General features: G+C 39.4%; 1 protein-coding gene and 1 long non-coding RNA gene across 2 annotated transcripts in view; one reads left to right on the top strand and one right to left on the bottom strand.

Moving 5' to 3' along the window:
- Positions 1-7840, bottom strand: part of CTXND1 (cortexin domain containing 1) — a 35212-nt gene extending 27372 nt beyond the window's left edge. Inside the window, exon 1 of the mRNA XM_050309629.1 lies at positions 7484-7840. The gene's annotated coding sequence lies outside the window, so the exon portion shown is untranslated. The remainder of the gene's footprint in view (positions 1-7483) is intronic.
- Positions 7841-19840: 12000 nt separating this feature from the next.
- On the top strand, positions 19841-26296 carry LOC126636892 (uncharacterized). The gene is made up of 3 exons (XR_007628151.1): positions 19841-22431; positions 23190-23302; positions 24949-26296. It is a non-coding gene; the product is annotated as an uncharacterized LOC126636892 (long non-coding RNA).
- Positions 26297-26548: the final 252 nt, after the last annotated feature.

The following is a 26548-nucleotide window of genomic DNA, read 5'->3' as shown; positions in this document are numbered from 1 at the left end:
ACTTCACCATTAACCACAAGTAAAAAAGAAAAAAAAAAAAAGAAGCCTAGCAGACAGTTGAGGTGTTTTCTTATGAACAATGACTGTTTGATTAAATATCATCTGAAAATATAACATCACTGTTAAAGCAAAATCCCAGCTGCAGGAGAAGCAGAAGAAAGCTGTTCTGTTGAGTCAGACAGCAGGTTTTGGTGCAATCTCTGCTGTATTTACTCTGTATTTCCCTTGCCCAAGAGCTGGGGCAGGGAGCAGTGCTCGTAAGGTACTATTGTTTCAGGTCTACAAGCTAAAGGAAGGAGGCTCAGAGAACTGAGAACAAAAAAGGAGGAATAGAAAAGCTCTGAGTGTTTGTTTCATGAGAAACTTAGTCTATTCCTTTCATAATGTGGACAAATGCTACAAAGGAATTGTGTTGTTTGTGAGCTCCAGTGTCTCTCAAGTCCTTTTTAGTAGCCTGTTTGGTGGGCAGCTGGTAGAAACCCCAAAGATGAACCCTAAGGTTTGCATCTGTGTGTGTGTGCATGTACACATGTACACAACTATATATTAAATGCCCTCTCTGTGTTTTATTCAGCCTCTTACTGCCAGTGATGGTTTCTGTATGAACTGTACTCCTTAACAGCCAGATAGTGTCCTTTTCAATCAGTCATGGTGTCCTGGGGTAGTTTTGGAGACAAATACTGATATCAGCCATTTCCTGACTCTTTGCTGTACAAGTCAGTCCAGGAAGCTTGAAATGAAGCAGTGTGTGAACATTCCCCTTCCCTTGGCTGCTGCTGAAATGCTCAGCTGCTTCGCCAAGACAGACAGGCGTATTCAGCTGGGACCCATTCAGGTGACAAGCTGCTTTTTCTCTTAGATTAAAGACAATGAATGCTTTAGCCCTAAATACAGTTTAAGGAAACTTTATGTGGATACATACTTCTTGCATTTTCCTTCCAAACTGTGACTTACTGGATTTTTTTTCAGGTTTTGCTTCTTTTAGAGAACCTACTTCATTTGTATGCACTTACTATTTCTTACCAAAATCTCGGTTTTACAGGGATTATATAAAGTAAATGCTTAAAAAAAAAAAAAAAAGACACATCCCCTTGCTGCTTTTCTCTACATTTTGAGATCTAAGGATGTCTAAAGGGCTTTTTAAATCAAATCCTAGGCTATAGAATACTATGCAAAACACTCTCCCTAGGCACATTATTTCTTCATAAGAAAAGTTATTCCATCTACTTAAATTCCACCTGTAACCAAATTTTATTTGTGCCTGTATTAAGGTTTCATTCGTCTTCTGACATATTATTTCCTTTGTTCTACACATAATTTAAATCAAAGCACTATTAGAAAACAACAGGATGGTACACAAGTTAATTGTCTACCACAGTCCCATTATGAATCTTTAATGTATGTGCAAGGACTTGGGCAAATAAAGGCCCTGAGGAGAGCTGGGTGTTTGCACAGCAGGGGCTGCTCACCATGGCCAGGGTTTGCAAGGTCACGATCTCCTGCACCTCTTTTTCCCTGCACCACAAGCAGCAGAACTTTTGCAAATACCAAGTGACTCTGGATTACCAAAAATATTGTCAACACACCTTCCATAGAAGTCTCTTAGGTTCTGATGCAAAGTCAGTGGGAGTGTCCTCATTGCCTTCCACGGATTTAGGATCAACACCCAAAGCAGAAGGCAGCTGGGGAAAAACTCCTTTACAGATGCAATTATGGATTCTTTTTTCTTGTTTTTTTTTTTAACGTCCTATTAGCAACCTGTTCCCATTCTCCAGGCAATTCTTAAAAGATGTTCAGTACTAAGATCTGGCAGAAAGCGAAAGCAGGTGTCTTCAAATAGGAGAATCTCCTTCTTCCCAGAAAATACCCATAGTGAACATGGAGATGAGAACTGTAAATGCTGTAACGGTGTGACAGAGTCTGAATGGGAGAGAATAAAATGTGAGTCCTCTTCAGTGTGCTGACCAAATACAGCACATGAAAAGAGCAAAGAGAGATCTTTCTGAATACTTTTGCAGCTGAACAAGGATTGGATCAGCTTTATTTGTGTATTTCCTTTCTGGCTACCTTTTGCTTGCAACTTGCAAAACTGCAGTGATGATAGAGTGAACTCAGAGGCAGAATATAATCCAGAAAACACTATTTTCTGGTGGTTTGCTGATGCAGACAGTAGAAAATCTCTCAATTTGTCTTCCTAGGAAACATTTCCACTGGCTGTAAGACATGAATATGGGCATGTAAAATTGTAAACAAGCAACAAAAAAGAAAGCAGTGTTTTGTAAAAATGTGATTCTGAATATAGGGGTTATCTAACTTTTAGCAATGTGTGATTTTCATATGCAGTGATGCTTTTGAAGCTCTGGTGAGGTTACTATACAAGGATATAAAATTATTTTTTCCAAAATGTTCTCACATGCTTCTAGATGAAGTTTTTGAAGCACAAATCCTAAAGAATCCCCCAAAATAGAAGACAAAATTACTGCACGGGGGTTTTTTTTCCACAGTTAAGTCTTTTTGGTTTGGTTTATTCGAGTTTCATGACTTTGAGTAGTTATGATTTGTTATTCTTTGGACTTCTAATAATGGGAGATGCTTTTCTGACAAATATTGCTGACAAAAATTGTCTCCTTCTGTGTTGAGAGCTAAGGTTTCCACTTCTTTTCAGTCCCACTGTTTTTCAAAGTCTCTGATGTGGTTTCTGGCTCCTGGTTCTCACTAGGATTTTCAAAAATCGCTTTCCTGGGAGTGTTCAAAGCCATGTTGGATGGAGCTCTGTGCAACCTGGTCTAGTGGAAGGTGGCCCTGCCTGTGGCAGGAAGGGGGATTAAGGCCCCTTCCATTCCAAACCATTCTGTGATTCCAGGATGGATCTCCTCCTAGCTGAATGATATTCAGACTGAGGGCTGAATTCTAAACTAAACTGGTGAAAATCCAGAACAGTTCTGCAACATATGGTGTGTTATGGTTATTTGGTAAGAAGTCACGAATATATTGGTAATGCTGACAAAGGGAGTGGGAGCTTGACTTTGAATATGGAAACAAAATTGGATGGTGACATCAGCTGCTTTGGACTGGTTTGTAACACAAACTGAATGTGTGATGCAGCACATTCTCCAGTAATCATGAAATCAATCAGGTGGGGCAGGGAGAGAAATGGGAGGCTTTTCCACCAGATAATTTAAATTTGATTGAGTATATGGTTCTTTACAGCCATCAGCACTGATTGAAAATCCAAAGTAAAGCTTTGAAGGAAAGCCTGTGATTTATGATAAAAAGAAATATGTAATTCTGTGTTTCTAGTAGAAGAAATGTGAGCATCTGTGTTTTCAGCAACCTTCTGTCTCATTTCCCCATCTTTCCCTCTGAACAAAGTACCAACTGACACTGGGGATACAATGTTCTTCCTGTCTAGGAATCTCTCTGGCTAACTACTATGAATTCAGAGTATCCATGGATAGGATCCCCAGAGGTTTTGTCTCCCCAGAGCTGGATAAAATAGACTTGAAACTCAAATGCCAAAATAACGCTGAGAAAAGGTGTGTGTCTCTGCAACCATTGCTCAAGTACACTCTTGTTTAGTTCACCTGCTGTTTCCTTTGTACCTGCATTCAAAACAAATGAAAAGACTAATAAATGTTCCATGAACTACTTCCTGAAGATTCAGAGCTGAGCAAATGGCATTTGGAGTTTCTTCCAGATGTTTCAGTGAAAATCAGATATCTGATTTGGGGTTTGTTACTGATGATCAAGTTTGTTAGAATATATATTTTCGTAGCCCTATTTTAAAGTTCCATGTGTTGAATTATCCTCCAAAAAGCCAGATGCCAGAATTCTTGCCTGAAGGTTTAAGGAACATATATAGGAGGTGGTGGAATCACAGACCAGTTCTTCTGTGTCTTCTAGAGGTCAACCTGCCTCACTAGGTGCACTTTGAAGATACCTTGCAAATAGTAGAGTGTGATCCTTCTAATTCTGCATGAATTTTTTTGGGTGCATATCTATGCATTTTGAACAACACTTGAAAAGGGCAGGTACGTTATTTTTTGCTCCTGTTTAAAACAACAGCTCAGGCAGCAGGCTTTAGAAAGTTCTCAATCTTAGTCCTTTAATCCTCCTTGAATACTATTGCACTGCTGCTTTACTCACAGTGGGTTCTGGGGTTTGTGTGGGTGTGGAAAGTGACATGAGTCATTGTGGGAAAAGAAATATCCTGAATTGTAGCTATTACAGAGTATTAAGCAATTGCCCTTGGTTAGAAGTGATAGTAGAAAATAATAGCATGTTCATTTTGTTGTTAAAAATGGACTGTCTAACCATATATCTGAAAATCTCAATTAAAGTCAATCTTGATGCTCACAGCAGATAAGTATAATGAAGATTCTAAGAGATCTGCTTTCATACATATGAATAAAATAATTACTATGCAGCATATCTAAGTAGTTGACGCCATCAGAAAGTCTACCCTTGAACAACAAGAAAGGAAGGAAATGTCCTTTCTTTTGTAGTCAGAAAGAAAGTCTTGACTATGTATGTGGCACATTTTGGACGTCACTAGCTGTAAGATATATTTCTTTATAAACATGACAGCTCTACTAAGGATGGTACAAAAATTCGCTGCTCTTGTACAAACACAGCTAAACTTATCTCTTTGAGAATGTGCCGAATGTCGTATCTTTTAATGTAACATCGTCTGCGCCTTTGGTTCGTGGTGCAACTATGACACACATTTTCACTGTGCTTTGAAATTATGCAGCATGTTTATCCACCCACTGTATATCCTTTTATGCAGTTTTGTACTGGAAGTTTTGTCTCTTGTACTTGAATGACACGATGTCGCAGTGGTATTTCACACTGTCAGGGAATGTTGTCAGTGCTTCTACGCGTCAAAAAGTGGTAGGAATACAGTGATGCAAATTAAAGTAGTTGAGGTGACTACAAATGTTAAGCAACTACTCTTCGTCAATTAAATTGACTTGCAACTCATTACTGGCAATGTAGGATAAAATTAGTAAACTTCCCTTTGTGTGTATCTCTCCGAGGTTGCAATGGAATAAAATGAACTTGACTTCCAAGGAAAGGCTCCTGCCAGTGTTAGTTACAGACAAGGTGAAGAAGTGAAAACACTTGTTTACTAATATATTTACTCTAGACTGGGAAATTAGATTTTATTCCTAATGTGCTCCGTTTTACATTTGACATGAACAATAATATTTGGCAAATAATTCTGAGGTTCCAGTTCAGGAAACCCATTTTGATTAGAGACTCAGAATTGCATGAAGGCATAAAACCAGCCATAATCTTTCTTTTTGTCTGGTGATTCTCCAGTGTTTTTCCAACATCCATCTCTTATTTGCATTTCTTTTCCTCCCCCGTTTTTCTCCTCAGAGAAAATAATTTGAAAACAGTAGCTTGTCAAATTACCAGAATTAGTTTACCTGAAAATATCTGATGATAATATTATCAAAACTGCGTATGCTGAGCATGTTCTAGTTACAGGTAATATCCCTGCTCTTTCCTCATGACAGATAAACCAACACTAGGTTAATAATGCTCAGTCACAGATATCTTATAATAAATCCTCCCATGTTCCAAATTCATTACTGGCTTTGCTGGATATCTAGATGGAGAAAGCAGGAAGGGATGAGACACACACGGATTGTGAACCTCTGACTGGAAAAACTGCACTGATCTCAGGTTCAGGTCCTTAAATGAGAGCAACTATAACACCTACTAAATGCCCATAAACAGACAGGGAGAAGTTGGGATTGGAGCGAAAAGGAAGAGGGAAGCAGATCAGATTGAGATGTGATTTTCACTCTTTTAGATTTGTCCATCTTCAAAGTTGTACAGCTAATGAAGAATAATTATTGCTTATTAATTGCTCATTAGCTTAACAATTGCAACTCAATAGCACCATATGTCACAAAGCTTCTCTTACTCAAAAAGAAGAACATTCTCTTGACTGCAGTGTCAAACAGCTCTTAGCAGCACCTGAGCATCAATCCCGAGGAGAAAAGACTCCAAGACACGCATGTTGCATGGGATTGAAAAGAACTTGCAGGGTATTTTTTGGTGTCCTTATCTGTACCTGGGACTCAACGTTACACAAATCTTCAGCAGCATCTCTGCAAAAACTCTTCCAGCAGAAACTGAACTTCATTTGTCTAATTGTTAAGAATTACCCCTTCAAATATAGTGACACTACAAATTTTGCTCAAAACTAACATGACAGATAAACCAGAGGATTTTTTTTCTTCATTATGTTAAGACTTTCTATAAGTTTCCAAATAGTTTTCAATAACTAAATAAACCCCAACTTTTAAACAAAAAATTGAGTTGGAAAATCAAAGACTGCTTTCATTAGTGCTCCTTTACAGGAGACTGATGGCTATTTAAAATTGACATTTGACTGAACAGCAAGAAAAGGATCCCTAACTTTTGGCAGTCGCATGTACTGCTCTCTTAAAAATTTAGCATACATTGCCTTAAAGAGTTAAACATGCCTGAAGCCCAAAATGGCAGTGAGGCTCAAGGCAGCAGTTATCCTAAAGCCAGAGCCTCATAAGTCACCGAGGAAGCTGTATCAAGAAACCAGAGGAGTGAATCTTGGTATTAGTCCCTAAATAACAGAACAAAAACTGCATGGTTAAATTTGCTTTAAATGCTGCAGTTTCTTCCAAAGGCCTGCAATTACTGCTCAAATGCTAATTTTGCAAGCACTTTCAAACTATGTAAAAATCCCTCTCCATACAAACCAAACTTTAAATCATGCTTTCCCTCTCCTACTCAGTACAAACAGAAAGCTGCTGCTGCAGAGTACAGAAACAGAACATCTGAATCTGAAGAAAGCCCACAGCTATGCTATGATAAAGTACTGCTTACAAACATTTCTCTACCAAAAAAGCATCTGCAATTTCAGACCACAGTGAAAATTTACCACAAACTAGAAATTAGCTGTATCTGCTGAAGTGAAATAAAAGTATTATCCATCATCGAGGCACTCGTTCACATAGTTTCAATGTACAATTTATCATTATCCAAAGGCACAGCCCCTGTAAATCCAGCATTAGAGTACCAGTACAGAAAATAGTTTGCACCCAAGCACAGGAAGCATGCTGCATGATTCAGGAGGAAAACACAAATGTCCGCTGACATTAAGTTATTAAGCACCATCTCTGATCAAACACTGTCAAACATGACTATAGAAAAAACCTACAAAGGGATCAGTATTAGTTCAGCACAGGACACACAAGCAAGTACTCCCCTGCAACACCCACACATCCACACAAAGCAAACCATACAGTCCCTGTCACTGCATATTGACTCGATCCCTTCACTTCATTTAAAAACAACAACAACAACAAAAAATTCATGCAGCCCTGACACTGCTCCCGGACTGGAGGTTGTCTCTCTTCCAGCAGAAGCTGCAAGGTTTCAGCTCCTGATTAGCCCAGGTGCCTGCTGCAATATCCCAGTCACTTACTGCATTGCTTTTCAGCGGAGCGAAAGTGGCTGCTCTTCCCGGGCACACATGGCTCGCTCAGCCGGAGGGTTCTCTATTCAGCACAATTCAGCTCCAAAGTCTCTGCATGTGGAGGGGAATTGCCTGTGCTCTGTACTGGGGGTTTCTGGCTGCAGTGGCTGCTCACCCTATCCATTGCCTCTGGTGGATGCTAAGTAAGCAATCCCCTGGGTCTTCATAACGAAAGGATGAAGAGTCACAGCTTTTGAGAGCAGATAAGGTGTTCTGCCGAGAGCCTCTGTGCTTCCATGGCATTTTAAAGGCAAAGGGGCTGGGGATGCTTCATCTTGCTTTACAGTTCTTTATCGAGTAAGTTGTTGTATTCTGTACCTTACAGCCGAATTCGCAGCCGAACCCTAATTTTTTTGTTTCAGAAAGAGCTCAAGTTAGCATTACAAATTCAAGCCAGTGCATTTTTTAAAATGCTGAGGAACACTCTTTCAAATGAACTAAATCTTCTGTTTTTCAGAAGTACAAGTGAAGGGGAGGGGTTTCCTAGATCTGAAACGGACTGTACCAGCCCTGCTGGATACAGTCAAAAAGTAGTAGTCCTAAAACTTCAGAGATTTAACATCCCAGATTTAACAGGCTCAAAACATTGCTCTAGTCTTGAAGGAGGGACTGTCACCCTTGTCCATGGTCTGTGGAGTGTCTGTCACTGTATTGGGAGGGTGGTCCTGCATGCAGACAGGGTAGAAATAATGAGCAGCAATAATAAGGAGGCAGAATGAGCAAGAGTCACAGTGAATAATTTCTCATTAGGGATCCTAATTTTTCACTGCACTGAGGTGTTTGACTGTGTGCCTTTGGGAAGCAGTGGGGGAATTGCAGTTGCTTTCCCCGTAACCAGCTGGGGTGAGGTGTACGGACGGGCGGATTTGTGAAGCCAAACTGCCAACTGCTACCACCCTGACCTTCAAAGGGACTCTCAGGAGAAAAACCCTGTTCTGGGGCTGTGCTTACCTGTTACCCAGGCCTGCTAATGCTAATTGTGCCTAACCATGCATGGCAAACCTGTGAAAACAAATACATTGCAGTCCTGCGGGCAGAAGTGGGATACTTTCTCCACACAGGCACCCCCAGAAGGTGACACAGCAGTCATTACTAATCATTTCCTAAGAATTAGGTGCTGTGTAAGGTGTTGATTAGGGCCCCCAGGGCTCTTGGGCAGGGGAGATTTTCTCTGCCACTGAAGGGAGCATTAAGACATCATGAGAACAGCAGCAGCTTTGCATTGGTGAGAGAAGGTTTTGACCCCCTTAGCAATGGCTTTGAGCATCCCTGGGGGCTGATTATCCTTTCAGATTTCATGGGGAAATCCCAGCCACCAAAACAGTGTGGATAATAAATTTTACAGGATTATTAATTGGATCCTTTAGAAAAAGGGCAGTCAAGGACAGGCATCTAGAAAGAGCCCATCACTTTTTTTTTTCCTTTGAAAAGTGTTTTGTCACCTGGAATTTCTGTACAAATGCAGCTTTCTAAAATACCCCTCAGCATCATTAGTCCTGTACCAATTGTTTACTGTGCAGTAACTTCTGCCTCTGAAAATGCCAAAGATACTCAGTCTTCCTGCCTGACAGATGTTACTGGAAAGGTGCTGCTTTGCACTTTCCCTAAAATAACACCTCAGAAGAGAGGGGAAACCAGCACATATTGGTGTCAGTGCCCATGGGTTCCTGTGATTTGTGAAGACATTCCCGTAGTAGAAAAGCTGACCTTTTTTTCTCACCCCTGTGCTCACAACAGTGTTTAGCACCTCAAGGTAACAAATTTGTTGAGTCACAGAAAGTAAGAACCAACAAAGCTGCCTTGAATTTTAAGTTTGTTTTGTATAGTAATTATGTATTATGTGCGCATCTTAACTTTTAAAATGCAGACGAGGCACAGTCCCTGTCCCAGGGAGTATCCAGTGCAGTCAGACAAAATGATGCAGACATGAAACCACCAGGATTGCCAGGTGATAGCCTTGCTGCAAGCAAAGCAGGAAAACCTGGATGGATTTGGGAGTCTCAGCACTGGTAGCAGAAACAATTAAGTCACACTGAAGGATCTCGGCTTTTATAGGACCCTGTAGAAAGGAGCTCCAGTTCTTCTCTTTATTCCTCCCTCACCCTTTTGGAGTATATTGATCCTTCGAGTAAGTCCATTTACTTTCCTTGGTTGGAGGATAAGCTATAATGGATTTCTTTGAAGTATGAGTTGGACAAAAATAATCGAGTCAGCACCGTAATTAGGTGTGGACCTTTTTAACATTCCAGGAGACACCATCCCTGGCCATGGGCAGATAAGTAGTTATTCTAACAAGCAAAATAATCTCGTGTTCTGGAGCTGTGGTGAGGGAAGGATTATAGGTTTCAATGGATCATTTTCCTCTGGTTTTCTGGGCTCCTTGCCTCAGTTCAATAACACAGAAACCCTGCTATGCTAATACATCACTTTACTTTCTGCTGGTTAACAGCATTTTAAACCCTGAAAACAAAGAACCAAGCAACTGATTTACTGGGGAGAGGCACAAAGGACAACAGCATTGACTCAAAGCCTCTAGGAGACATTTAAAATTTAAAAGCACAGATGTGCCCCCACTCAAAGCCCTCACAAGACCAAAAGAAACCCAAAACTGTCTATGTGGTCATTTCAATAAAAAATAAATACATTGTAAAATAACTGTCACGTTTTAGGAACAGACCAGTAAATAGCCTGGGAGTTTGGGGCTGTCAGTTTGTTGTTGTGTGGGGAGGTATCAGTGACTAAGAAATAGTGTTGCACAAGATGATTTAACTGAGAAGATTTTCCAAGCCAGATACAGAGTATATTGTATTTGCAAACTACCATAAAGGAGAACTGAATTTTAACCTTCCTGTTAGAGAAATATAAAGGATTTATAATTGACTCTGGAGGTGTACTATTGAGGAGAGCCATGTAGTGCCTGTGAGGAAAGTAAACTAGTTCCTGTGTGAATTTACGTTTATTGTAAATTTTATTTATTTATTTGTCATAACTACATAAAGATTTACATAGTAACAATATACCTGTGTCAAGAGCAGATTCCATACACTTAAAAGAATTTGGGAGCACCCTGGGTAACCTATTATTTAATAATTGTTAATTGTGGCTGCATTTAATAGTCTTAGAAATAACCTGGGATAACTTGTGCACAGCAAGGTGAAGAGCATGGCCTGCACAGTGGGAAGCTGAGCTGGAGGCCAGTGTCTGCAGGGAGATCATGTTCTCACTCTTTCAGGTGGGGAAGAGAAAAATGGGGAGAAAAACACTGAGCAAACACTTATCATGTCACTCGAGTTGTCAGAGGACTCAGAGAGCACAACTTCAGGTTACAAGCCAAGAGTGCCTTGTGCCTCCTTCCAAAATTAGGCAAAAGTTCATCCCTTTTCCTTACTTATTTAAATAAATTATGTAATTCAAATTTGAATTGTTCTCTTGCTTCGTCATCTTTCAGCTGACTCTATGGTCAGCTGCTCACTGCAACTTAGAGAAATCAAGGACTAGAAGAAGGACTTCCTTGCTGCACATCAGCTCGTGGTGGCAATTAGAGGAAAATAACTATAAAAAATAGACATTTGCACATTGAGTTAGGACAATAATAGTTTGTTTGATGTGTAAGATCAGATTTGCATACACACTGAATTAAACTTGTCACAGCTGAACTGTGTGTAATATGTGAGAGGGACACCATTTCATAGCGATACCACTCATAATCTGTATGCTGTTATTCCAGAATAATTTGACCTAATTTGGATGACAAACACCTTAATTTTCAACATAATCATATAACTACAAAGGAATCATTTAGGATTCTGCTCTAAACACACACCTTTACTTATTTCAGATGAATTTTCCTGAATATGCCTACGTAGTCAGACAAAAGTGGATGCAAAGGAGTAATGTTTGTCTCCTCTAGGAGGACATTCCCAAAACTTTCTTAAACTGATTTCATTCTATTCCATTTGAGATATTAAAGTTTGTGAAGATGAGGAGAAAAAGGAACTGAGTATTTAGTCAGCAAAGCATCTCATTTGAATTAGAGACGTGCTTTCTAATTTAATGGGACACTTAACTGTGGGGATCAATATCTTAATTAGCTTATATTTTTCTCTTAAATTAGCAGAAATTGCATAGCCTTCTATAATCTGTTTCAGCTTTCTTCTTGAATTTCTCTTGGTGTTTTTAGTCTTATTGACATGCTACAAATAAAATGTGTTATTTAATTCACAACTTCTCATCCATAATGTTTTCCATGAGTCCAATTTTCCTTACCCTTTCCAAATGGTTGTTCTGTCTCCGATCAAGGAGAGGAAATCCTCCTGTCACAGGGGAATATCCAGGTATGTCCTCAGTAAAACTGAAAGTGGGATCATGGAATTTGAACTTGGTCTAACAGAATATTTAAAATCAATTTGCAAAAATTGTCATATCTGTGCCCAAAAATGCATTAGACCCTTCAGAGTTGATGAGAAGGCAGGCCCAGCCCTAAAAAACCCTTGAGTTTGGCAAAGATATGTGCTCTGAGGGGATGTGGGAAGCTACAGTTTTGAATTTCAGGATGAGGGGAAAAAGAGCAAAGTGTTCCTGAGGAAAGCAGATGATGTGAATGGAAAGGTATGCAGACAGCCCCGACTGTCCATGAGATCAGAGAATGTCTTTTCTCCAAAGACATTTTGCATTTGGATCTTGCCAATGAAACTTTTGGGCAACGGACTGATATTAAATTTTGGCTTTTGTGTTCACTTTGGAGGTGGTTTTGACTTGAAATGAGATAATGATAGGCTGAAGGGTATTTTATGTGGTGCAGTTTTGACTTTGCCAACATAGGGGTGAGAACTTGAGGTGGTTGTGGTGAGAGAGAGACTGGAGCTACTGAGAGCCCTGAACAGCAGCTGAGGAGAGGGATGTGGGAAGAGAGTGGTTTAGTTGCCTCTTGGATATGCTGAAGAAAAAGGAAAGTGGAGACTATGAATAAACACCAGTCCCAGCTATCCCAGACTACACCAGGAGAGAGGTTGGGAATTCACAGCCATGATACAATTAATGAGATGAAGCCAGGACTGGTGACTGGTCTCTTACTGCTCTTCTGTGATGGTTGTTTATTGAGCAGCAAGGAGAGATAATGAAGTTCCTTTCCCATTTGAACAGTGTTAATTTTACCCATCAAACCTCCTTTGGTATTGAAAAACAAATTTTTTTTATGTAGCCAGTTCCCAAAAGCCTCCAAGAGAACAAAAGTTGAACGAGATCTTCTGAGAAATATTTTTTCTCTTTCTCCTGTGTCTTTGGGGAAATGTGTGATCTGATGAGCTCCTTATCTGTGCATCTTTATTCTTATTCTCTTCAGGGCTGAAGTCAAACACTCAAAAGGCTGGGTCAAAAGAATTGCAATAGTGGAGAAAGCAATCTGGCTGAAAATGAAGGATAGCAAAATGGTTCTTTTATGCAGCCAGTTTCTACAAAGAGAAAGGCAAGTGCTGTGCCTGTGCTGTCCCAATAATGTTCTCCTGACTTAATTTAGTCAGGAGCTTGGATGAGAAAGGAATTCAGCTCTGAGGGTCCTAATGCTCTCCAAGGCTGTCTGACATGGGTAGTTGTGGTCTTGTGCAAGTAATGCTTTAAAGAATCTATTAAGAAATGTTTAGAAGCGACCCCTGTGAGTTATTTTTGTAGCCCAGAGTTGCTCCAGGAAAGAAATGGATTGCTCCCTGTCTTTACTGATTGTGTGTGATGGGGCTGGGAGTGCTGAGCAGAGAGTTGACAAGTCCTCCTGAGAGCGGGGAGATCTTGTTACTTTTCAGAAACTGTGCTCAGTCTCTCAGTGGAACTGAGTCAAAATGAGTGTGTTTCCTACTCTAGGAGGTTGGTGACCTGGGACTTACTCAAAGTTAGAGTGATGGGAAGGACTCATCTGTCATTTCAGATGATGTCTGAGGGCAGACCCAGACTATTAGAATTTGTTTCAACACATGAATTTTAGCTTATTAGCTAATGTCTGGATACATCAAGTAGTTAATAGTTGGGTGTGAGTCCACTTTTAATGCTTTGTGTTAAGCAACAACTTAAAACTTGTGAATTAAGATGTCTAGGGAACAAAACTAAATCAAAAAATAATTACAGCAAGTTAGGCCTTCTTAAGAGATGGGAACACTCTCAAACCAAAAAGAGGTTATTAAAGGATGGATCATAAGACTGTGGGTAATAGGGTCATACATTACACCAGGCTCCCTTCAAGTATTTGCCATTGTGCATGGCATGTATTCCTTGGAACAGCATGTAGGTAAAATATGCATTATATCTGGAATGTGTAAGTCATAGATGAGGAATAACAGCTATGAACGATCTCATTCAGCTGGGTGTAATTTTCAGATTATGTTGTTGTTACTCAGCATCACAAGACATTTATGACTGGGAGAACCAAAATGAAAATATGGACTTGGAACAAAAAATGGTTCATCATGCCAAATTAAAGTAGGTTCTTTTTTTCTTTTTTTTCTTTTTTTTTCCCTTTTTCTTTTATTTTCTAGAAATCAAATCATGCATTCCTGCCATTTATACTTTGGGGTTTCTGTGCAGGAAAGAGGCATCTTGCTGCAGTTCAGAGAGCTGCAGGGAAAATATCTTCAAAGAACATAAACCTTCCACTATGTCCTGTTGCCAAAGGGAATATATATAGGCATGTTGAGTTGAGAAATGGTCTGAAAACATTAAAAAAAAAAAAAAATCCTAAAAGTCAGACTGTTGTTCCCTTGTCTCAGCACCAAGTGAGGAAGAAAAGAATTATTTGCTAGGGTGTGGATTAAGAAAAGGTTGAAAATGCCTGAGAGATGTTATGATTCCCTTCTGTACATAGATAACATTCCTTAAGCACTGGTGAGAATGTGACATTAGTCATATAGATTGATGTCCATTGGAAAATGTTCTTCTGTCTCCATTCAAAATTACCTTCAAAAAAGATTTGTGTTCATGTTTTTTACACACCTGGTCCTCATCACAAGGGAGAAGAAATTCTCACCTGTACACAGTCCCCTTTTGAGGTTTTGATTGATGTTTAGAAGCAAACGCTATATAAATGATAACCAGTCCTCAAGACCCAAGATTTCCTTTGCTGATTTAAAAACCATACCTAGGATCCAAATGGAGAAATCATAACCCCCGAACTGACTAGTTGTTTTGGAACTGCCCTTTCTGGAGGGGCAATGAAGACAGGAACTGGCCTTGAGTTAGTGAGCTGAGAGGTGAAGGGCTTTGGGTGGGACACATCTGTTTTGCTGTCATAGTCCTGTTCATTCTGTAGAGCATATTTTGGCCCTATGAAAGGCAGCTCTTGAATGCTTAAATTTTTTTCATTAGACAAAATAATTTTCCAGGCTTATCCTCTGTGATTTCCAAGGGGTGCTGTAAAACAGAATGCCAAGCCCAATTTAGACAAGAACTATTATCTCTGAGGTTTTCTAGCTGATGTGCTTGGTAAGATGGTAGTTAAATTGCACCTGTGGGCTTATTTTCCAGCCACACCACAGACCTCACTGTGAGCCTGAGATGAAGCTGCATGAGTAGGATTTTTATTTCACTCTTGTACCTGTTATATATTAGTCTGTTCTATAAGTCAGCGCTTGATTTGGCACAGATGATCAGCTCTGATTAGAGCTGCAGATGTACAGGGAAGAGCAAAGTTACCCCTAGATCTTGATTTATCTACTACATGTATCTTCTTATAAAACATTATGGCCTTAAAAATTACCAGGCAGTGCAGGGAAAAGCTGCATTAAGATAATGAGTTTTCTGAGAGATGCAGCTCATGCTTTAGGACTTCATTCATTGCACTGTCATAGCGAAGGATGCAAGAAAACTTTCAGTTAGTAGTTCAAATAAAATCAGCTCATCTTGGTGACAAAATAAATCAACCTCAGGCCTCAGGCATATGACAAACAACAATTCCAGCTGAGACCTCCATTTCTTTCTGATGAGACTGTCAAACATTATTAAAAAATCATGAACACAATTTTTTTTCTGTAAACAAAGAACACTTCATTATAATATCTGCCAGCTGATCTTCTATGCCCATCATATATCAGCAATGAAAATTAAATACCTTTCCTTGAAAAATAAAATAGAAGGCAGAAGTAACTGAATGTAGGGGTTTTTTACATACATGGAAGGTCCTGGTTATATAGCCTGTGCATTTATTCTGCTGCAAGCATCTTTTTTAATCAAAATAAATCTACATTTCTCAGCTGTTTAAGCAAAAAGCTCTACTCCAGTAAAACTGAGCTCAATTATAACAGTTCATTACAGCAAACAAAAAGCTCAGTTCCCTGGAGAAGAATAACATTAAGAATGACGAGTTGTTTGCTGTTTTATTACCAAGTGTCTGTGAATGGCCCAGTACTGAACAAATGTCTTTTAATTTTTGCTCATATTAGGATTATCTGTCCTTTACTAAAATAGTTTTTAGATCTCTGCTGCAAATTGAAAGACCAGAAAACAATCCTTCTAGATCTCAGCCTTGTTATTGTAACACAATGTTTTCTAGTGCTTTTGAGCTTTTAGTTTTTTTAGTGACCTGCAACTTCTTTTGAAATTTGAAGATATAATCAGGGTTTGTTATTTATTTAGTGCTGCTAAATATTTCAGTATAAAGAAAATACATAAAAAAGTCTGAGCCCTGTCTCAGTTGATTGTGAGAGTGTAGCCAACCCAATGTGACTGATAGAAATTTTCACGGAAATCCCTTTGCAGACTTTCTCATTCACTACTCAGATAAAAAGGGAATCAGAGTTTGTTCTGACATTTTCTGAGGAGCCTTTCACATCAATAATAACAACTTTCATTCTGCTACTCATCCCACACTGATGGATTTTTTTCATCAACTGCCAGGGGAAAAGAAAATTAATTCCTCTCAATGAGTACCATTGTCTGGAATAATCCAAAGACATAGGACTGACTTTTCCTCAAGGGTATCCCAAAATCTGTTTCCACATCCTATCCCAAATGTTGCTCAAGGGAAAGCCTTCGAAGGCTGGAAAAAGACTTTTCTCTGCCATGGCATCAGTGCACAAAGATGGTCCTGAAGCTCTGTAAGTGCTGTAGTTCTCATCCACATCTTTTGTATCAAGAGAGCCACATTTCATTCCTTCTGCCACAGGACAGCCACACTCCATTCCTCCCACGGCCGCTGTGCTCACACGTTCACACCGTCTCTCGCACTCACCCACTCACTCCTCAGTGGATTAACAATTACATTCTTCTTGGAAAGAATGTCTTCTCCAGAAGCTCATGACTGCACTGTGTGGCTGTTTATAAATACCAGCACGTTGAATGGTTTTCCTGCATTGCAAAGGAACATTTCCTCATTCTGCAGTGGGATACTGCATTTTATTCAGCAGTTGGATGTTTTGTCTGGGTGGATTTTGCAGTGGTTCCAAAAGTTTCTTACCAAGTACCCCAAAAGCTACAGCTGTTGCAATTCCACCCCAATGCTAAATCAGGAGAAAACTGTTACCCTTGCACCAGGTATGAGGGGAGCTCCAGACATAAGTGGAAGTTGACTCCAGATGGATCCAGGCTACTTTAGGAAGGCTTTCTCTCAGTGTGTCACCTTGTTAGCAGTGACTGGGTACATAGGCATATTCAAGGTTGCAAAAGATATAAAAGACTTTGATACAGTGTCATGTGGACCTGAACAGAATAGAATTGATGACAGTTGTTGCAGCCCTATCTCCTCTTTTGTTCCCACTGCAGCTTTCTGTAGCATCATGTCCTAGGTGTTCACCATCCAACTTTGCTGATGTGACAGCTGCTAAATCTGATATGTGCACTGATTAAAGCTAAATTTTCCCAGAAAACTTGAAATGCATTTGTAAGTTATTTTTCCTCTTCCAGGTACTTATGCTCATTTACTTAGGTTTTAAGTATATGTCATTTTAACTGTAAGTAGCAGAAGTGTGGAATTAGGCAAAGAAGTAAGATGCAGTGTTTTCTGTTTTCAGTGCATTGCTCTACCCACAAATAGTATATTTTAGGAGGTCTTGAAAAATATTTTCCATTTTCTGCTAGAAGGGTTCTCTTTCATCCAGTTCCCACCATTTTTTAAAAGGAATCAAAAAAAGTAAGAAACCTCGGGCCATAGTGGAAAAATATTCTTAGTACCAAATGGTTTATAAAAAGGAGTGGTATGAAAATGTGAGTTGCAGGGGACAAGAAAAGAAAGATAACTAGAAAATATTAAACAAATGGACAATTTTAGCAAATGAATATGCTAGGCATGAAAGCTCGGGCTGCTAGGGATTTTTGGAAAAGATACTTGTTTATAAAATATCTCATGACAATTCACCTACTCCCTCACCTTCCTATTTATATGAATAGCTGAGAAGACCTATGAAGGAAAGCAAATTCAAGAGCTGGAGACACTGCAGCACAGAAGCCTTTACCACCACTGATCCAACCCATAAATCTGGGAATTGTTAGTATAATGTTCTAGATAACTGATCTTAACTCCCGTGGTTTGGAGAACCAGGGGAATTAAGTGTACTGCTTTCATGAAGAGTTTATGTGTTTCAGCCTATGCATGTGAAGATTATTTATAGAGTTAAGTCCAAGAAAGCTGTTTAGTCTGGGAGAAGATGGAAACCAATGGGCAACAGAACAGTGATCGAGACATGATACCTGGGGTAAACAACTTCAAGGGAGTTAAAATAACAATAACTCAATAATCAGTCGGGAAAATGCTATTTTCCAGGCCCCGGGCAGTCACACAGCTGGGTTGCCAAGTCTGAGAGCCTGGAGATCAAAAAGAATATGAATCTTAAAAGGACTGCGTTGGAACAAGAAAGGAGGGAGTGGGCTGTGAGCAGCTGCCTGGGGATGAGAGGAAGACTCTGAAAAAGGAAGGGAGTGCAGCCGAGCCCAAAGATGGAGATAACTGAACAGACTGGGAAAATGTAGGCTGAGACTCACCCCTGCACAGGGCTCATTTCAGCAGCAGGTGGAAGTAAGTCCTAGTGCACCTGGGCATACTGTTAACTAGAAAATCTGATTACCATAAGGATTTACACTGATAATCAGGCTTTTGATAGACTTTGGTTTTCAGTGGACAAGGAAGAGGGCAAACTAAAACTGCATTTCGGAGCTGAAATTCCCTTATAGTTTGGAATTCACCCTTTTCTTTGCTAATATTTCCCTGCATTAGCCAGACTGCTCTCTCTACGTGGTGGAGAAATTTCTTGTCAGCTCTATTTAAAGGGATCTGTAGAGTGATAATGTCTTTGTTCACCAAGTAATGTTTGTCAAGCTACCGTGTACTGGCTGAGCTGCAGTAATAGCTGATGTTTCTGTCCATTATTGGCTGGTGGAAAAAGAAAAGTCTTCAAGATATGCTTAAATTCTAAATGAAATAATATATTTCATTCAAATTACCTAGGAAGTAAGTGCCTTTAGGTTGAACTTTGCTGAAAAACACATTTTGTTTGAACATGATTGTGACTTACTTTGTTTTCCCTTCCCTTTTTTCCTCTTTTTCTTTCTTTCTTTCCTCTAACACTGCTCCTGAGCCATACAGGCTAAGACAAGCCATACTCAGCCCTTTGGTGAGTTGTGATCATCCACATGCAGCACTTCTCTGCAGTCAACACCACATCTCCAAACTCGTCTCCTGGCAATTATATTCAAAACCAGTAAGGTTTTCTACTGAAAACAGAAGCTTGTTGAGACAACAGCATGTAAGTGCAAGCACTGTCTGTGTGGGATGAGAGTTTATGTTTGGAATGACTCTTTTATCTTTGAAGCCTTGAAAACCTTAATAAATATTTTGGAAGCTGTTTCTCTGACTGGGGTTTGTTTGAGATTTTTTTTTTTGAAATCTCATCGTGCCTACCTCCCACCCCATCCCACAGATCTGTGTTGTCTATCTGCTGTGGCTCATCAGCTGAAGGCTCCATGGAGCAAGGATTGCCATTATTTTCATGTTTCAGCGAGCTGGCCACCACATACTACAGAAATATTTGCTATAAAACAATAACAGCAGCTCATCCAAGTGGCATTCACCTAAGCACTGAATTATTGCATTTGAATTTGGAATTTCTTGTTCAGATCTTCAGGAAAATACTACTTTTTCCGAGAGGAAATCCTTCTGCAGTACCAGAGCCACAACCCACAGCAGAACAGGGACCATTAGATAGTGACTTCCACCTTGGAGTATGTGCAGTTGGAAAACAAAACCCTAAATATGCTTCTATCCAGTTTGCTGAGCAGTAGCCTGCAGACCTTCTGGTGTAGCTGAGTCCATTCCCTCTCTCCTCAATAAAATGGTGTTACAGGGACACACCTGCCCCAGTTTGTGCCAGTGTGGGCTCAATGTCCAGGTCCACCCACGGGCTAATGTTAGCACGGAGTATTGAGCAATGCCTGAGCATTGGGATTTTCCATCTCTGCAGAGAACTAGCTTAATGTAGCCATTGAAGATAAAGCTGTGCTGCTCAGGACAGCAGGGGATTATAAAGTCTATAAGAAATACTTTGCCACAGAGTTTTCAGAGCGATGTATTATCCTTGTTCATCTGCCTCCTCGAAATTAACATCCACCTGAGCAACTCTCTGCACCTTGGCTAAAGGCCAACCATGTTCTCAGCCCAAGGCAGGGAAAAGGAAGGCTCAGGACTGCTCCCAAGAAACTGCCATCACAATGGAGTCAGTGACAGCCTCCTGAAACCCATGGGAAGGCCAGGTCTTAAATCATCACAGATTTTGAGCTTTGATTTGTTACTCACCAGGATCCTTGCTGGAAGAAACACGTGGACTTGGAAAAAGTGAGTCTTGAAGGGTGACTTAAAAAGAAGATGGTATTAGTGCTTCTGGCTCTGGATGGTACTCTGAGAGAGCCTACTCTGCCCCCCTGCCCAGTGTGCTCAGTGAGGGGGTAGGGCTGGAGTCACTCCAGAGTGTGGTATTTTAGTATTCAAATGCCCTGAACCAGCCATAAACCTCAGTGACTTTTCCTCACGAACAAAGGCATTTGTGTAGGGGCTGCAAACATGGAAACAGTGTCTTTTGCAGCACCAGTGGATGTCAGTTCAGGGGTGTGAGGAGTGGAGGCAGCATGTCTGGTTTCAGGGAAGTTCACTGTGTTCTACCAGTAGTTATTTTCAGGCTTTGGGCTGCAATTTTGCTTTGTCTCCAGCTACAACTCTTGACCCTTTGCCATGAATTCTCTTTCTTTTTTCCTACTCCTATTCAGCATAACAGGAGCAAGCATTGTGTTTGGTTTTCAAATGTAACAAATTGTTTGAACTCACCACCTTCTCCCTTGGGAAAAATGGGATTACAAATAAATAACGAAACATTTTTAATTATCAGAAGTCCTCAGCATCTCTGACTGAGGTCATTTGGAGCCTTCCCATTGACACTGATGCCAGTTATTGCTGGATAAAGGACAGGGAGTTGTGCATAATGGTTAAATAAACTTTTTTTTTAAATCTGTGCCTTTTTGAAAATTGACATAGAACATGGGAGACAGAGATGAGGATTAAATAAATATCTGAATAGATAAATCAATGGTAATATGCTTAAACAGGTAGGATGAGTTATCAGGAACTTCATAACAGCTTGCTGAAAGTATTTAAGACTCTCAGTCCACTTGTAAATGTAATTTTAAATTTTGACAAGAGGAACAATATTGTCTACAACCAGGAGACAGTACATGAGTAGGATCAGGAGAGTCTGCTTTTATGTTTCATTCACAGTACCTCACTGAATGTAGCACCTTGATATGTGTGAAACAAAAGTGTCTTCATTTGGATCTATAATTCTACTGCAGGATTGAGGGAAGGCTGTCCTAGCTCCAATAAAATTCTAAAATATCTTTTTACACAGCTATCCAATACTACCCACGCTCACTGAACATCAGGGTAAAATTGCATTTGCCCTGTCTTCTGACAGCCACTCTCAAAGAAGGTGCTCACAGAAAGAAATCATTTTCATCCACTTACACCATTTTGACAATCTGGCTCCCTGTTTTATCCCCAGATTGTTCTAATGTGATCCATAGGATACAAATGCAGTGCCTCTGTCTCTGTCCTTGCATTTTCTTCTTCCAGCACATTTTCCAGTAATCTTGTGTCATAAATAAATAAACCAAACAACGTATATTATTACCTCTCACTGTTCTGTGTCTGCTATCCAACATTACTTCATAACCCACTGAGGTTATTAGGGGATTTTTAGAAGGCATTTCTGGAAATGCTGTTCAGATGTAATTCCACTGGACTAAAGGAAATATTTTTTGACTTTGTGCTGTTCTGTGTCACAGCCAAATTCATGTCTGGGTAGACATTATTTCTTACTTTTGCCAGATAAGACAGTGGTACAACAATACCACTGTCTCTGCATTCCTCATATTTAGGGATCACTGGTTCAGCAAGCTCTAACTAACATGCTGTTAGTTGTCTCTAAGAAACATATCAAAGGTGAGATAACCAATGCCAGGATTCACTTTTGTGGATCCTAAACTCTTTTTCATTACAAGTATGAATTAGTGATTAGTCAGAAATCTTTGCACTGGGACTGTATTTACCTTCACATCTTAGGGGGTCCATTTGCCTCTCAGAGTTCCTATTTCCATCCAAATGATAGTTTCCCTAATATGAATTGGTTTTGAGCTATTCTGTAGGTCGTAAGTTAAGATTCTTATTTGTCTAGATGATATTAAATAATTCTTTCTCTGCAGGGAAACTGGATTCATGGACTGCAGCTACTGAAAAATTACCATTGACAATAAACTGATCTAGATCTTATTTCTTATGTCAGTCTGTTACTCATAAATGGAGTAGACTCAAAGGAAAATTAATTACACTGTCCTAAGCTCTGCACCTACATCGACAATCATGGTCTTCCTTCATCAACTTAGAGGTAAGTTGGGCAACTCACTCCATCCCTCTCTGCTGATCTGTCCCTGTGACCAGGACTCTGTGAAGCTAAAGGTCACTTGTGTCTGTCAGACTTTGAAGCCCAAATGTCTTCCTAGCTGCAAGCAGTGTCTTTAATGGAAATGAAGAATGCAAAATGCAAGTCTTGACAGACAGAATACTTCAATGCAGCACATTGAGCAGCCTAACATACTGTGGGTGCTAATGGTGTCGGAACAGAGATGCAAAATTACTGAAGCAAATAAGCTTAATAGTTAAGTTACATTATGCTTTTTAAAATATTTTGCTCATTTTTGGTGCTTTTTTCTGTGGCTCATTCAGCACAGGTCTTGTACACTATCTAGAGTTGCCCTCTTGGTGGTTTAAATGATATTCAGTACCTCTCATTTTACTGCTCATTAATACTCATTCCTTGCAATGAGAAGGTCTCACGTCTGCACACTTCTTTACACCCCCGCACTAATGAGCACTTGCTCATTATGCAAGAACTGCAGAATTCCATTCAATACTAACATGAAGTAGAGAAGATACTTTAAGATGTGCAATGTGAGATCCTCATAGTTGTAAACCTTTTTTAAGAAAAGTAATCTTAAATGGCAGGGGTTTTTACGTGGTGCATCAGCCCCATATCTCGCCTGTTCATTGCTTCCTCTTGACTTAAAGCTTTGAAAGTACCCAAGCACCATGTTGACAGTAAGAAAGTGATGTCATAGTATCTGTGGGATAATTTGGTTTTCTCAGAACTCCTGGAGGTCCAAAGCAACTGATCCTGCAGACCTGCTTGTTCACATGACTGAGGGACTTGGAGGCTAGTGCTTCTAGGAACTCCATTTCCATCCTGCTGCAGTCCATAGGTGAGTGTGAACTTCAGGAGAGCCATACCCAGCCTGTCATGCTACAGCTTGGCATTTCATCCTTACATCTTATTTTTAATGAAAACATTTCAGGGCATGTGATGCTGCAGGCACTTGGATTAACCTGCTTTAAAACTGATCTATGAAGTCTTCTTAGTTAGCCCTTTAAAATGATCGATCAAAGCAGTTTTCTGTGTCCCATTTCTCCCACTTCAGCACTTACACCTCGTGTTCAGAGTAATATCTTGAGTCCAGTGCTCGGCTGACAGTCCAACCCACACAACGAAAGCAGAATCTGGGCATTCATTTACATATGTGTGACATCTGTATAATTTAAATAACCTCCCATGACCCTTGTGTGAACGTTAGTGTTCATGTAATTACTGACAAAAATTATCTTGCCCATAAACCGGGTGAACTGTGTATAAATTCTTGATGCCAGGGAGTAGGATTCTGAAATGTGAGTTATATACAGAAGGAATATAAAATGCAGAAGAAATTACTCTTGCCAGAAAAAAGATTGATTCACTGAGTTCTATTTAGCTTTTAATTTAAAACAAACTTGCCTAATCTCAGTTTCTGTAGCTTCTGTTAAAATATTAAACAATATTATATCAACTACATCCCCTGTGACATTAAAGGGAATGGAAAGCTTAGGCACACATTAATTGCATTCCAAAATGTGGCACAGACCTTAATAAACCTAATTTAAAGAACCTTAGAACAATGACATTTATGCTTCAATTAGAGCAAATGAAAGCTGGGCTGCACACTTTTAAACAAACAGGTTTTCTTGTGGGGCTCGGCCTTTCTGACAAGGTGCATATTTCCCTGCACTGTGCCACACATCAGTCTTCTCACACAGGCAAAATTGGCTTCCTGGAGATAGACATTGCCAAACCAAAACACAAGAATGAAAAACATTATGAGAACCAAGCAGACAGTATAGGAAGCCTCAAAGCAAGGCTTTCTCAAAAACCAACTGGAATTTCCCAGGAAAATGAAGTAATTTATTTCTCTTTAAGGAGAGCACATTAAAATAACCAGATATGTTCCAAACCCAACAATAACAGTTTAAGATGATAAATGTTATTTTAATGATCCCTGTCACTCTGGTATTCTAATCACAGCACATACGTTTAAAATGGAAAACACCCAAATCTGCAAAGAAACAATTGACATGAGATAAAAACCCCTTTCAAAATCAGATAGATTAATAGATCTAATTTACTTTAAAGGTATTCACAAACTGTTATAAAAAACAGATTGGTCATAAGACTCTAAGTTGTTACCATATGCATCTCACAGATTCTGTGTTATGTTCCTTATGCTGGCAAACTGACTAATGATTTCAAGACTGTTCCCCAGACAAGAACATGACAATTTGTGTGCTCTGCATTAAAGCACTTTGTGCTCTGCAGCAGAATGAAACATAAATTTCTGTGGAAGAATTTAGATGTTCTTTCACAATCTGGTCTGGTAAAAAGGAAATTGTGTAGCAGCTTAATTTATATTTAAAACTGACAGTCTCACTGAATTCAGATGAATGATGTAATATCTAAATGCTGCACTTGTATTTACTTTCATTTTGCTTTTTTAATCTTTTAATACTGTAGTTACAATCTCAGTATTTCATTATCTTGCAGGTTTTCATAGCAGACCCTCTGGCTGTTATTTTTCTTCAATTTGACAGAGTTTGGAGGCACTTGGGACCATCGGATAAGCAGAGAAGCCAGGTAGACTTGTTGAAAATATCAACAATTTAATTGTTTACTCTGAAACCTGGTGACACTAATTAAAAATGTCAATATTGTCAACAATTCAATAACATTTCCAATGAAAAGCACAGATATTTGGAACTACAGAAAAATATTATTTGTAAAAAGCTGGTCATAAAATAAATTTACCCTTTCTTAGGGAATTCTAATATCTCTAGGAGATTCTTAAATATCAGTTTAAAACCTCTAACTTTTAAGTGGAGGGCTGGTGTGGCAATAATGCCTTCAAGTCCAGAAAGCTGTGATGACTTGCTTCATTTAATAGGACAGAAGTATTTGATGCTGACTCTTGCAATTTATCCTATTCTGATTTCTATATGAAAGTATTATTATAATATATTGCAAAAGGCTAAGTCAGATACCTGAGGATGGCTGACAAAACTCAGGGGTTTTTTCTGGTTGAAATTAATTATTTTGATATGACTGAAATAAAATTCATAAGTAAATAATGCTTCCAGCTTTTCTTTCCAAAATTCTTTTTTTGGGAAAAAACAACAACAAAAACAAAATCCAACCTTGATTCAAACTCTGATGAAACTGCAGATTCTGGAAAAAGCTATTTCATTTGAGAAATGTCATCAACCTCTATCTTGGGGCTCATTCAGGCAATTTAATGCATACAAAGCTAACACTTGCAATCTAGAAGGACTAGCAATACATTTTTTAAAGGGAAATTCATCTTGGAAAATACTAGAACTGTAACACTGTAGGATGTCTGTGGCATCAGGCCAAGTACTTGATATTAGCTGTTAATTGGAACTCAAATTCTTACTCCTTTTTGTGGGCATCTGTGCCTGAAAAGTGATGAACCTAGGGCAGTTCTGTGCAGGACTGGATGCTACAGGAGTCCCTTAAAACCACTGCTATAAATGGTTACACCTCATTAGCAAGAGGCTCGTGTCTAATTTCCAAATCCTGGTAGAACAGAAAGTCAGAGTTCATTTATCTTAGACTTTAACAGCCCAGAGCATTAGCAGAAAGCCCAGGTGGGTAGAGGACATGTTCCTGTGCTGGTGAGCTATGCAATGGATCTCAGATGATCTGGGAGTGAATATCCAGCCCCATGTCATCCTGTGGTGAGCCAAAGACATGAATTTACTGAGTATCATTTCTTCTTCCTGGCAGTGAAGACAGGAATAAATGAGCAGTTAGTACCGAGTTCTTCTCTATTTAAATCCTGCGACTTGCCCCACAGCATCACACTTGAGAATTTAAAAACACTGAATCACACCATTTAATTGTGGGTTCTTAAAACTCCATTTGACTGCGGCAGAGTTTTGTTTTTGAAGATACAATATAGAAAATTTAGAGTTAATCTGTACATAAAAATATGGGGTAAATATAGCATGAGCACCAGAAAAATCATTGGTATTTTAAGAAATTCTTTTTCTTCCCTGTTACCACTATGCTGTTGTAGCACAACTCAGCAGAGTTGGCCTTGCATGTGCGGCTGTGTGTTCCAAGTGCT

The sequence above is a fragment of the Myiozetetes cayanensis genome, unplaced genomic scaffold (assembly GCF_022539395.1).
Source record: "Myiozetetes cayanensis isolate MyiCay16 unplaced genomic scaffold, myiCay2020 scf14, whole genome shotgun sequence".
NCBI classification, from domain to species: Eukaryota; Metazoa; Chordata; class Aves; order Passeriformes; family Tyrannidae; genus Myiozetetes; species Myiozetetes cayanensis.
Note: the sequence above shows the minus strand (reverse complement) of the source record. Positions and strands in the feature narration are given on the sequence as shown.